Source organism: Malus domestica, chromosome 08, assembly GCF_042453785.1.
Source record: "Malus domestica chromosome 08, GDT2T_hap1".
In the NCBI taxonomy this organism is placed as follows: Eukaryota; Viridiplantae; Streptophyta; class Magnoliopsida; order Rosales; family Rosaceae; genus Malus; species Malus domestica.
The window spans coordinates 12,023,007-12,036,652 of NC_091668.1; the positions used below are offsets into that span (position 1 = coordinate 12,023,007).

At 39.3% G+C, this 13,646-nt stretch overlaps 1 long non-coding RNA gene across 1 annotated transcript; it reads right to left on the minus strand.

The window, feature by feature from the left end:
- Positions 1–1,082: 1,082 nt before the first annotated feature.
- LOC114826540 (uncharacterized) lies at positions 1,083–12,698 on the minus strand. The gene is made up of 2 exons (XR_011583704.1): positions 12,551–12,698; positions 1,083–1,319 (listed from the first exon to the last, which is right to left on the minus strand). It is a non-coding gene; the product is annotated as an uncharacterized lncRNA (long non-coding RNA).
- Positions 12,699–13,646: the final 948 nt, after the last annotated feature.

Below are 13,646 nucleotides of genomic sequence, written 5' to 3' on the forward strand. Positions count from 1 at the left end.
AAAAGTCGATTTTCCCCACCCAAACCACCGGAAGCCACCGCTAAAAGGATCTCCATGTCGCGCGCTCACTTTTATAGGGTTTCCTCCCCATGCGTTTCCTTTTTTTTTTTTTTGGTGGGGGACGTTGGTGGCTGCAATGTTTTGGCTTCTAGATGCTGCCTGCTGTTCGAGTGTCGTGGATTCAAGAATCTAACTAAAAGTCGCAGATCCCACGAAGAACAAACTTATTCCCTTTCCCAGAGAATCTAAAACTAGTATTGTTTGTCCAAAATACCCCTCACTTTATTGATAATTACAAATGGAAAAAACGGTTCTTTCTTATATATGAGAATTAGGTCTGGTTTAGTATTGAGGTGATTCTAAAAAAAAATAGGTATAAAAAAAAGCTGGGAGTTTTTTTGTGTTTGGTAAACATTCAACTTCAACTTTTTTTTCACAATTTTGGGTGAAAAAAGCCAAAAACACAAAGCTGCAAAACCCAGCTTTGAAAAACCGGTTTTTTTCACATCTGTTTTACATAAAAGTTAACCAAACACTATAATACTGTTTTTTTTTCAAAAGCACTATTACAAAAAGTTTACCAAACACTCTGCTACTTTATTTTACAGTTGCTTATTCTCACAGCACAACAGAATTAGCTTTTTTTTTAAAGCACAACAATACCAAACCAATCCTTAATCTGGTCATGATAGATAGAACCCTTTTAATCAAAGAAAAACTAATGAAAAGGGCTTGAAAACTTTGAGTTTTAACGATAAGGACAAAATAAAAGGTAAAATGAATAGTACTAGGTTTGACTTTTTAGTGTAAAAATGTGGTTTTTCGTTAAAGTGAACAGTACCGCGGACTTTTCGTTAAAACTCCCTTTAATCAATGTTTCCATTAATTTATTTAGGGGTGTGCTATCCACACACCTTATTTTACTTCTCACACGCCCTTTGATAATTTATGTCCGTTGATCTTCTTTAATTCATCTGATCTGATAGCCAAAAATTAAAAAGATGTGTGAGAAGTAAAATAGGATGTGTGGATATCACACCCCTTTATTTAATCTGAAAGCTAAAGATAAAAAAAAAAGTATGTAAAGCGTTAATTAATTTCACATATGCGTGAAATTAATTTCTTTTAACAACATATTGATACAATACCGATAGCAGAAAGAAACTGTTAATAGTCCTGCGATTTTGTTCATTCCATAATAGGCGAAAGCTAATATTGTTCTATGCGTAATAGGAGTTAAGCCGTTGATATTTCCTATAACTTCTTTTGACATCTTTGCCCCTTGAACTACATAGTGGTGTGAACTAGTTTTGGTGCCCCTGCCACAGATGGGGGAAAAAATTTCGCCTGAGTTCCTTTGTATTCAGGAATATGTAAAAGCCAATACCAATGTATACCAACCATTAAGATTGAATTTTTCTTGTTTTTCAGAAGGTAGTATCTAACGGGAAATACTGAAATGGTTGTGCTATTCTTTCACTTATCATACCAGTCACAATTTTTGACCTTTTGATCAAATGAATTGAGAGTTAATGAACACAAATTGATCAAAGTGTGTGAAAAGTAAAAATACGATATTGAAATCACTTGATTATGAGATAGAAAGAGGATCTAGCAGTCTTTATAGTTTATTTGAAATGATTGAAATGATTGAAAATTGTCTTTTCAAGAGATGAGTCAAAGAGTTCCAAGGCATTTTTTTATTTACCTACTTTTTATTATTTTAATAATATAATAATATTAATATATTAAGTAAAGTGAGTAGAGTAAACCTTTTTTAAGAGAGAAATATAGTCTTTACAGGACAAGGATCCTCTTCGAATTATATTTGTCGGAATATAGGAATCAATCAATTGTGTCCATTTATTGTACATTGTGTAACCATTTTTTATTAAGTATTATTTATATTCAATTTTAAATTTTAAATTTAAAATTTAAAATGATTTGTAACTGCATGATGTACGATAAACAGACACTATTGATTGATTATCCGGATCCCCACAAAGAAGATCCTGAGAAGATCATATTCCGTCTTTACGAATTTAAAAATCATAGACTTTTTCCTCATTGATTGCCTTAGCCCTTGGAAAGTCCGAATGTAAAAGAAAGATAAAATAGAGAATGTGAGAGGAGGGGAGAGAAGGAGATCAAAAGAGGAGGGGAGATAATTCTAATCCCACAAATTATCACGTGGTGAAGTGTTATTAAACAAGTGCACTTTTTGAAGAGATTTTTCTTTGTACATCAATATGTACACTATTTGTCATATACAAGTAGAGAAAACGGTATTTTTTTCATTGTCTTCACTTTTATTATAATACTTGCTGTGTCAGCTCGTGTTTTGAGAATGCTAAAAAGAGGTGATATTCACACACTTCAAATTATTTTTACCACACTTTTTTTTATGTGTTTTGAGAATACTAAAAGGAGGTGATAGTCACACACTTCAAATTATTTTTACCACACTTTTTTATTTTTTTTTAGTATTCTACTCATCACTAACACTTGATAAAAAAATATTAAAATTTTAAAATAGTGAGAAAAGTAATTAGAGGTGTGAATATAATCTTTCTAGTAAAAAAAATCTCTCTGCTTATTTATTGGAGTTGCCTCTTGAGATCTAGCTAGGATCTCAGGCAACTCGATTTTAAGTCTCGAAAATACTATTGGTACCTCTCCAAAAGCTTGAAGAAAATGATACCGTAAACACGAAAATCCTGAGACAAATGAGACAAGAACATGTGTACAAAGTAAATGTTTGTATTAATGAATTTGTAGGGTTACAATCTCTTTACGACTTGATCATCTGATTCGATCTCCGAAATGTGTACATGTGTAGTGTTGTTGATCCAAGGGTCACAATGACTTGATCTTGGATGAATGAATCCCTTAAGGTTTTGGCTATTGGCAATGGAGGAACCGGCACATGTAGGGGTGTTTGGTAGTTCTTCATGGGATTTGATGAAGAACATGAAGGATTTTCCGAGTCTTCTTAAGTGTTTGAGTGTTTTGGGGGGGGGGGGTTCAATGCTTAAGAACTTCAGAATTTCAAAGCTTCAACGTCTGGGCGTGAAATGATTTTTGGACTTTCTTTTTCCGTCTTGGAGCCTCTTATTTATAAACTTTCCAAGCCTTGACTACAAATGGATTTTACCTTGATTGTGGGCTTGATTAATTGACGAAAGAACCAAGACTTCATTTGTAGGCCGGTTCGTGATTTGACTCCATCAATTAACATTTGATTTTATTAAATTAAAATCAATTAATTCATTTCCGCCAAGTGTTGACACGTGTCATTCTTGATGACTCGTCCAATTTTGTTGAGTCACATGCCATGTGTACAATTTGTGCGACACGTGGCGTATGTCATATATGCTCTGGTATGTCGAAACTTTAATGCGTTGGTGAACATTTATTTCACCGAAATTTTGATGTCTACAAATGCCCCACTTCAAGGTGCATCGTATGCATGTGCTTGTCACGTGTAAAAGATGTGTTTTGAAGTCACTCGCATAGTGAATGTATTTGGCCACTATGTTTTGAAGTTTTTCAACGTAGATGTCAAGTCAATGGCCGTTAAGACTTGATCTTGAATTGGGCTGGAAATTTCTTCAAGGGTCGTTAATGCATGTGCTTGTCACGTGTAGAAGATGTGTTTTGAAGTCCCTCGCTTAATGAATGTATTTGACCACTATGCTTTAAAATCCCTGAATGTAGATGTTGATTCAAGGGCCATCAAGGCTTGATCTTGAATTTGGCTGAAAGTTTCTTCAAGGGTCGTAGATGATTGGTCTTGAATTGGGCTGAAAGTTTCTTCAAGGGCTGCCGATGCTTGATCTTGAATAAAATTAGACCACAAGGAGCTTCACGTGGTGAGTGGTCTTCAGCTTTGTTGGGGTTGAGTTGGCACATGTAGTTGTGCTTGTTGATTCTCCGCGAGCTTGGTGAAGAACATGAATGTTTTCTTTGGCTAGAGAGCTTTCTGGTTTCCTCCAAAGGTTTGGCTTTACTTCATTTCTTTGGAGTCGAATTTGATCCAAGTTTGGTAGACACCTGATTTGGAATCGAACTTGTGATTTCTTCAAGGGTCTTTGAGGCTTGATCTTGAATGAGATGAGACCACGAGCGGTTTCATGTGGTGGGTGGTCTTTGGCTTTGGTAGTTGATGAATCGACACGTATTTGTTGTGCTTATTGATTCTCCACGACCTTGATGAAGAACATGATTGTTTGGGTGTTTGAGAGATTTCTGGATGTCCAGGCTTCGACTTGCTTCATTTTTGCTATCCCAATAAGTGCCTAATATTTATAGGCAAATAATTGGGCTCGATTTGAAAAACCCAATCTGAGTATTAGGGTCGTCATGCTACTTTGCGCCATCCTACACACACATAAGGGAGTGTGCTCGTTGCAAGGAAGTGTGATCGTTGCAAGGGAGGCTGCTCGTTGCAAGGGAATCTGCTTGCTACAAAGAAGCTTGTCGTAAAGAAGTGTGTTCGCCGCAAGGGAGGCTTTTCGTAACAAGGGAGTGTGCTCGTCACAAGGAAGTGTGATCGCTGAAGGGAGTGTGCTAGCCGTAAGGGAGGCTTCTCGTCGCAAGAGAGTCGATGGAGTGCATGTACTGCTACTGCTGCAAGCGAGTCGCCCGACTACATGCACTGTTGTTACCTATGAAGACGATGACACACTGTAACAAACTGTCCCTAATTTTACGATTTTATTAATTTTAAAAGTGTGAGTTGACCAAAATGCCCTTAGAAGATAGATTGTTGACTTTCTTTGACCGTCTCTTCGTGACAAGTACGAGCTATTATTTTACCGTATTCTCGAAGTACTCTACGGTACGAACGCATAGGCGCAAGCAAAACTGAATTTGGAGTTACAAAGAAGATTTTACAAATTACGGAATGTGATGGTCGTTTTGGTAAATTCACGTTTACGGGAGATTATTTGATTTTGTTTTTTTTTTTTTGGCCTTGGGTTGTGTACCACATAGGCCCACGCCCCATTCCTTCCATCTCTTTCGTGCTTCCCTCCATGTGTCTTCTTCTCTGTCTTCTTTTCTTTTCCCTCACTTTCTCTTCTTTTCTCGAACACTCTCTTTTAACTCTCCCTCCAAAACTCTCTTTTATCTATGAACCACAAGGAAGCTAGGATGAAACCACACCATCACAAATGCTCATCCTCCTTTAATACTTTTTCTTCCTTCAATACTTCTCCCTCGGTTTCACTGATGTCACCGACAAACCATCACCACTGCAGCCACCTGACCTCACCATCTCGACGAGATTATAACTTCCATAACCTGATCATCACCACTCAGTTTGTGTGACTAGAGATGAGGGGTAAAGCCTTGAGCTCGTTCACCTCTCTTTCGTCTCTTTCATCTGCAAATCTGGCCAAACCACTTCGGTACCATATTTTCCAGCAAGAATCTCACCTTTACGGTGAAAGTAAGGCTTCAATGACCCTAAATGATTCCCTTATAATGTTTTGAATGAGATTTAAGTTCATACGTGTGATTTTGTAGAGTTGTTGCAGGAAAACACATTGGGGAAAGACTTCCCCAGATTTTTGGAATTTTTTTTTTGAAACCATGGCCATCCGACCATTTTCAGACCAAATTCCCAGCCAACACCGACCATAATTGGGCTTCCAATAGGTATAGATCGATTCACTACATTTCTGGCTTCAAGTTGGTTTTTGTATCATCGAATTTGGTTAAGAATCGAGCTCGAAATGAGCTCTGAAAGTCGAGGGAAATATCTACAAAAATCTAGAAATCATGGTGACGGCGTGTGGATGCGTGTGGTGGCCGAGCCACCTTATGGCAGCTTGTGGCGGCACGTGCAGCGACGCGTGGATGACCCCGATGTCCATCTTTAGGTTTCTCAACGTGCCAAATCCGAATTCGCCGTCCGTTTTCTGAAATTTGACAGTTTTAAATTAGTTCCTTTATTAGCCGTACTTTGTACGACAACACGTAATTATGTTAGTACATTATATTTATGTAAATGGTTTCGTTTTTCGGTGAAACGCATCGCAAAGATCTTTGATGCCCACGAGGCGGGTTCGACTCGACGACATGATTTGTGAGTGGGTCTTTTCTTTGATATATACATATATTTTCTTAGTTTCCATATATACATCTAATAATGAATTTTCTATATGACTGACTTAATCAAATTTACGGCTATGAATAATATCATGTTGACTAGAATTATCGGATCACTATGGCATCACTATATTTATGTTATTTGCTCATCATTTTTGCTGCATTGGTGTTAGTATTCGCCTGGGCCTAGGCCAGTCTTTCACGTGTATGTGTACATCACATCGTATGCTCACCTTGGATCAATTTTAGGTGCCAGTCCTATCTTAGATTGCTATAAGCAATTAGGATTAGTATGTTCTGCGCATAGCGCCAATCTTCACATCATTGTAGTACTAGAGCGTATATCATTGTTACACCCAATCATGTTCATGTCAGAATATATATCTCTGCACGAACTCGTGTGTCAGCATGTGTTGATAAGTACTCGATATGATATGTTTGCTTATGCGAGATTATGTGATTATAGACTTCATGTGTTCATTTACGAAATATTGTGCCGTATTCAATTCTTAAGATATTGCATGCTACGATAAGTTTTGTTTTACTATACATAGTATGTATATCTTGGAAACTATACTTGTTTTACGGCGAGAGGTTATTATGTTTTCGAAAAGATTTTTACAAAGCTTTACTTTTAGGTCCACTCACCCTTGTTTTTCGCCCTTCCAGGTTTTAGTGGTGAGCTTTTGTGTTGACGAGGATTCTTGGCAAATCTTGGTATGGGTGGTTACTTTCGATGGTATAATTCTCATCCTACTTTATTGTACTTTACTTATGCTCTAACATCATGTGTGAAATGGGTTTGTTCCCGTTCACAATCGCACTCTTATATTTAGGCATTTTTAGGTTTAAATTTTTTCACTTTGTCCATATCATTACACTTTATGGCTTCATCACCCTCCTGGTGTTAGCCAGCACAGCTCGATTCGGAGTCCAGGTGAATATTCCAGGTCGGGGTGTGTCACACACTGCTGTTTGTGAGGACTAGCCGCTATGACGACAAGCTGTGATGCTACTATGATGACAAACTTTGATGCCACTGTGAGGAAGAGGACACACTGCTACCTGAGAGGACAAGGACATGTCATTGTTAGTTGCCACTGCTGCATGTGCCGTTTATGGGACTACGTTGCCTCTGATGCACATTGCGCTTGCACCGCATTCCAAACTCTCTGTTCCACATTACTTTTGCTGCTTGCTCATCCTTGGAAGACACCGATGTATTGAACATACTGGAAGACTTGCTTAAGATTCAGCAGAACAATTTCAAAGACTTAGTTTAAGAGTGATGCCTCGATTTTACCTCTTTGTCTCCAAGGTTGGAGACTTTATTTTTCATTTTAATGTGACTGAACTCAACTTTCATTTTCGAGCTACCTACGTACCATTTCCGAAAAAGAGATCAAGTCATCACGAAGTTCAAATATGTTTGTTTGTTTTTTTTTTGTCCTAACTTTTGCATGAGCCACCCTTTCGGCGTTTTAACTCAACAAACTTTTTTCTTGGGTGTCGTACGCAGTTTATGCTATTGCGGGCTAGAAACATGTCTTGTTCTCAAGCGTAACATTGCTTCAAACGTGGCGAAGCATTCTTGAAGTCGTTAACGGTTGCTTGCCCCCCGTTCTCGGGTGGTGGAACTTCTTTAACATCTTCTCCCTCGACCTATTCGACTGCAACATGGTAAAAGGCTCGTTGGCTCAAACATTGACCAATGTGTATGATTGTGCATCATTTCACCTTGAGCTGACCATCCAAACTCACGTCTAATGTTGAACGACGTTTCAAGCGTGAAATGATTATATTGCAAATTCCATCATCTTTGGCTAGGTCAATAAGTCCCTTTCCTTCCGATATCACTTATTTTTCCCCATAAGGCTCATTTACAACTTTGAGTCTCTCCAAAGCTGACCTTCATGGGGGAGAACTGGTTGCGTTTTCATGTCCAGCAAAGTTGGTCAACCTGTTAAACACAGAACCTCGAGAGGCAGGTGCACCGAGTCGATTGAAGACGGGAGTCCGGGCTTGACCATCGATATGATCAAACACAGAAGTTCGCGACTTTTGAACCTTATACTCTTTCTTGTGCATTGATTGTGTCACATTTATGGCTGTTATGGGGCGGGTTTTCTCAGTGTTGCAGTGAGAACTTGCCTTTTGTCTCTCATTCCTTGCTCGAGCAACTTGTGGTTGCGGTTTACGCACCTTCCTTAGGGTCATCAACGACCCTCCTTCATTGTCATTAACTGAAGGACCGTCGATGAGGTTAACGTCGTTGAGATAACTTGCTCTGTCAATGGTGTTTGTTTTGTCTGCATTAACCACTTTAGGCTTTACCTTTGGCGACTGCGGTCATAACATGATTGGCGATGCATGGAAAACCATATGATCAAGGGGTTCAAGTACGACACTTGTCGTATTTGCCGTTGCCGCTTCTTCAAAGCACTTTCCTTCTTGGGCGAGCTTCATGATTAATTCCTTAAGAACAAAGCATTTTCTCATCGGATGACTAACGACGTAGTGGTACTTGCAATACTTTGGATCGTTTATGCGATTCATTTCTTCTGGCTGCTTGTACTCGGGTAACTTGATCACCTTCTTGTCGAGCAAATCCTCCAACATGGCAGCCACATTGGTGTCGAAGAATGGGTAAGTCTTCTCTTCAAACTCCTTCAAAGTGCATTTGTACCTTTACTGATAATGAAAAGGTTCGTTCCGCTTCACCTCTTTCTTTTTGTCTCTTGTGGAGATTATGACTAGAGCTTGTTAACCATCATTGCTTCCTTGGCAGGCTCCTTCACAGACTTGTCCATTTTATGCCCAAAGAATTTGTCTTTCTTATAATCGGTGATCGGCTTTTTCTTTCCATGATTGGCGATGCTTAACTCCATGTCATGGGCGTGGGTAACTAACTTTTCAAAGGTCCAGGGCTTAATGCCTTGGAAGATGTAGTGTAATCCCCAATGCATGCCTTGTATGCACATCTCAATCGAGGAGATCTCCGATAGTGTCTTTGTAGTCGAGACTCAATAAGTGTCATTGGTTGATATAGTTGACAACTGGCTCGTCCTTCCATTGCTTTGTATTTGTAAGCTCTATCATGTTAACGGTGTGATATATGCAGTAAAAACAGTTCAAGAATTCTTGCTCAATCTGCTCCCAATTGTTTATGGACTTAGGTTCTAGGTCTGTGTACTAATCGAACGCGTTTCCCTTCAAAGAATGGACAAATTACTTTACGAAGTAATCTCCCTCCGTCCTAGTGTTGTTGCAAGTTTCGACGAAATGAGCGATGTGTTGCTTTGGGTCCCTTTCTGTCAAACTGCATGAATTTTGGTGGTTGGTACCCCATCGGCATCCGTAAGCTATCAATCATCTTGGTGTATGGCTTAGAGTACATCACTGCATCCCTCGAAGTGCCTCCATATTGTGCCTTGATGGTGTTTGTGATCATGTCTTGAAGTTGTTGAATGGAAAGAGAGCCCATTGATGTAGCTTCGGACTCTAGCTTTTGTTTCCCTCCAACTTTGTCAATATGATACGCTTCTTCCTCGCCAGACTCCTCGTCATGCTGATTCTTCTTTGGGATAGGGTTGGCTTCTCTATCATGCTGCGATTCCAACCTACTCATGAGCATAACGATCTGCATGTCTTTCTCCTTGACGGTCTTTGTCAGCTTTGCGATCGACTCATTCATCTGTGCAAGTTGCTCCTCAATGGAGGTGGTGCTGGTAGTCATAACTTGCGCAACCAAAGAATGTGACTCTCTTGCAGACATCGAGGGTGCTGACGAAGTCTCCGTGCCATGGTTACTGGTTGGTGATCTGCAGTAAGATCCTACGCTTAAGTCTGCGTCTGAGCCCAGTGATAAGAAGCGCTCCATCGAGTCCTTCGAAGACAAAGAATCCCGCTTGTCGCTTTGGGATGTCATCTTGCATGCCACATCAGCATGCTTTAGTGCCCTCAGCGAGGCTAGGTTGATGACGGACGCGTGCCTCTGCTGCTCTCCTTGCTCCCTCAATGACATTAGCTTAGAAGGGGTGCGTTGCAATGTGGTTACTGCCTTTGCCTTGCTTCGAGTTGTGACGTTGACAAATTCTCCACTTGCAGTTGAGGCGCTCAAATTCTTTGCCTTGGTGACGATGATGGCTTGACTCTTCTTGGAAGCCATTGATTTCGAAGTGTGTTTGGATTTCTTAAATAAAGAAAGATATGAGATGCAGAGATTATCCCACTGGGCATGCCAAATTTGTAAACTTGAAAATCCTATGACAAATGAGACAAGAACACATGTACAAAGTAAATGTTTGTATTAATGAATTTGTAGGGTTACAATCTCTTTACAACTTGATCATCTGATTCGATCTTCGAAATGTGTAGATGTGTAGTGTTGTTGATCCAAGGGTCACGATGACTTGATCTTGGATGAACGAATGCCGCAAGGTTTTAGCTCTTGGCAATGGAGGAACCGACACATGTAGGGGTGTTTGGTGATTCTTCACGGGATTTGACGAAGAACACGAAGGATTTTCCGAGTCTTCTCGAGTGTTTGAGTGTTTGGGGAGGGGGAGGGGGTTTGAGTGCTTGAGAGCTTCAGAATTTCAAAGATTCAGCGTCTGGGCGTGAAATGATTTATGGACCATTTTCTTTGTCTTGGAGCCTCCTATTTATAGACTTTCCAAGCCTTGGCTACGGATGGATTTGGCCTTGATTGTGGGCTTGATTAATTGACAAAAGAACCAAGGCTTGATTTGTGGGCCGGTTCGTGATATGACTCTATCAATTAACATTTGATTTAATTAAATTAAAATAAAAAAATTCCTTTCCGTCGAGTGTTGACATGTGTCATTCTTGATGACTCGTCCGATTTTCTTGAGTCACACGCCATGTGTACAATTTGTGCAACACGTGGCATGTGCAACACGTGGCATGTGCCACGTATGCTCTGGCTTGTCAGAACTTTAATGCGTTGGTGAACATTTATTTCATCGAAATTTCGATGTCTACAAATACACAGATTTTGGGCCAAATATTGACTATAAAAACAGTGACGATCATGTTGTGATCAGAATCGGTGACAGTCCTAAATAGATGTCTCGACGCACCGTGAATCGAGAACCCATGGCATTTGTGATTGGCATAGAGGGCCAGACATGGGTATGTTGCACATAAAGCTTTGACTCATTGCTAACAATTGCAAATAACCTTAGTAGAGTCAAGGTCAATCACCAACGAGAGAAAAGACTCAGAGAGAGTAGAAACAAGTAGCTAGACACCAGTTGATAGTCTTATACCACGCAACATATTAAGGATTAGGCTTGGTAGGAGTATCATCAACAATAAGAAGGTTAGTGTCGGACGCAATGAATGAGCTATCAACATGAGAGAAAAGATCATGATTAATAAAAAAAGGAACGCATTTGACACGTCTAATTGAGAAAATTGGTTTCCGTAAGCTTGAAGAAGTGAGGCTGCAGCACACTAGGATTTACAACCTTAACTCATTGATACCATGTAGAAATTATAATCATAGCACTGTTGGAAATTTTGAGAAATTTTAAGTAAAAATTTTATTGTCCCACATTGGTCACTATCAAAAGGTTCCCACACTTTATAAGGCTTTGTTCCTTACAAAAAATGATTGGAGTGGTGGATCATGGAGAATAAAATTAGGCTCAACCTTGGAGTTGAGTTTTGGAATGTACTAATTAATTAATAATTAATAAAATTCTTTAATTAATTATTTTAATTAATTCGGATTTAATTAATTAATTATTTTTTATATCAACATACTCATCTTTTCAGATGAAGTCTGAAGTGATGAAAGAACGCCAAAGAGCAAAGCACCCCTCTAAGAAGATGTCTCCCAACAGACGTATCTCATTCTCATACCAGAAGTCAAGTTTTCCAGTGCTGGAATTCTAACTAAGATCGTTGAATCCTGGTGAAGCAGATGTCTGTAGAACTACAAGTACTGGATAGGGACAAAATTTCTGTTTCAAGAACATTGTTGTACGCAAGCTTAGATTTTCAATTTGTCTGCTTAATAGTATTTCATTTTGTTCATATTCTGTTAAATTATTTATTAGCATATATAAATTTATCATTGATTGTTGATATTTATTCAACAAACACAAAGGCTCATACATATACAATCGTGGGTCCTTGACATACTACAAATCAGGAATACAATCAGAATAACATTACAATATTAATTCCGAGATATTATTTCCTTAGACAAGACTCCTCCTCTAACACCTTCCCCTTTTTCTCCTTTTGTAAAGAGAGAGGAGGAATGGAAACATGAGTGCCAATCTGGGATCATGTAAACTATTAGCTAATACTTTCTTTAATACTTTTTATTTTAGTTCTTGAGTTTTATTGCAAATTGAATTCGGAAATTAGCTTGTAAATTGAAAGGATTGATCGGAGAACATACCGTATGTCTAGAGTATAGCAACTCTGTGACAGGGAATCGATCGACATGCCGTTAACACAACAACTGTGTACGCAACAAGAGCTAAAGAAACCAGGCAGATGAACGCACGCCTCTGATACGTTTTCGCACTATCGCTCCTCAATTTCTCCTGCTGCGGCGGCTGCTGCTGCTCCAGCTGCCGATCATCCGAGGAGGAGAAAATCACAATTTGTAGGTGAACTAAGTCTTGCTTAAGAAAATTGATCTCGAAATAACGTTGCGTACGCTCCCATTTCGTGACGAAACTCTTGAAGGGGATGGCGAAGACGACGCAAATCAGACACGAGAGGGTGAAGGGCGCCCACCAGAATTCGCACGACAAGTTTGGATTGTGGCTAACAGAATGGAATATGAAGCTTTGAAGGTAGATATAACCGCAAACCAGCAGCATCGCCGTTGTTTCCAGACGCCTTACTGTTTGCTCTTGTTTTTCGCCGACGCCTTCCAGTTTCTTCCATTCGTTCTCCGCCTTGTCTAGTTCTTGATGGCGGATTATTCTTCTGTTTTCCATGCGAAGAAAAGTTTTCCGGCAAAGAGGAGCTCCTACTGCGGCGGGAGAACAAGAAGGAACCGGTAGGTGGGTGTATGTATTGACAAAATAGCGAAAAGAGGGTGGAATTGCGCAAATGATGGGTTTCTTCAAAGAAAATGTTCAACAACTTCTGCGAAAACGACAACCCGTGTGCCGTGCTCCATTAGTATAAAGAAAAGATCCCGAGCTTTTTCTTTAAGCGGTGTGCTGAGCATCATTTCATCCAGGGGTGTGTTATTCACATCCATATTCATTTCTCACACCTTTTATTAATTTATGTTCTTTAATGGTCATCAATTTATTCAATTAGATGGTCGAAAATTAAGAGAATATGTAGGAAGTAAAAAAAGATGTGTGAATATCACACCTCTTCGTCAAAACTTGCGGAGTCTGCCAAAGATTTTTCTTTAACTTTATTCGGATTTTAAGTGTTTTAAACTCTAAATTTATGCTCACGCCTTGCAGCGAGACTGAAATTTCTATGAAAGATTATGTGAAATATACAAAAGATTGTGTTATAAAAGA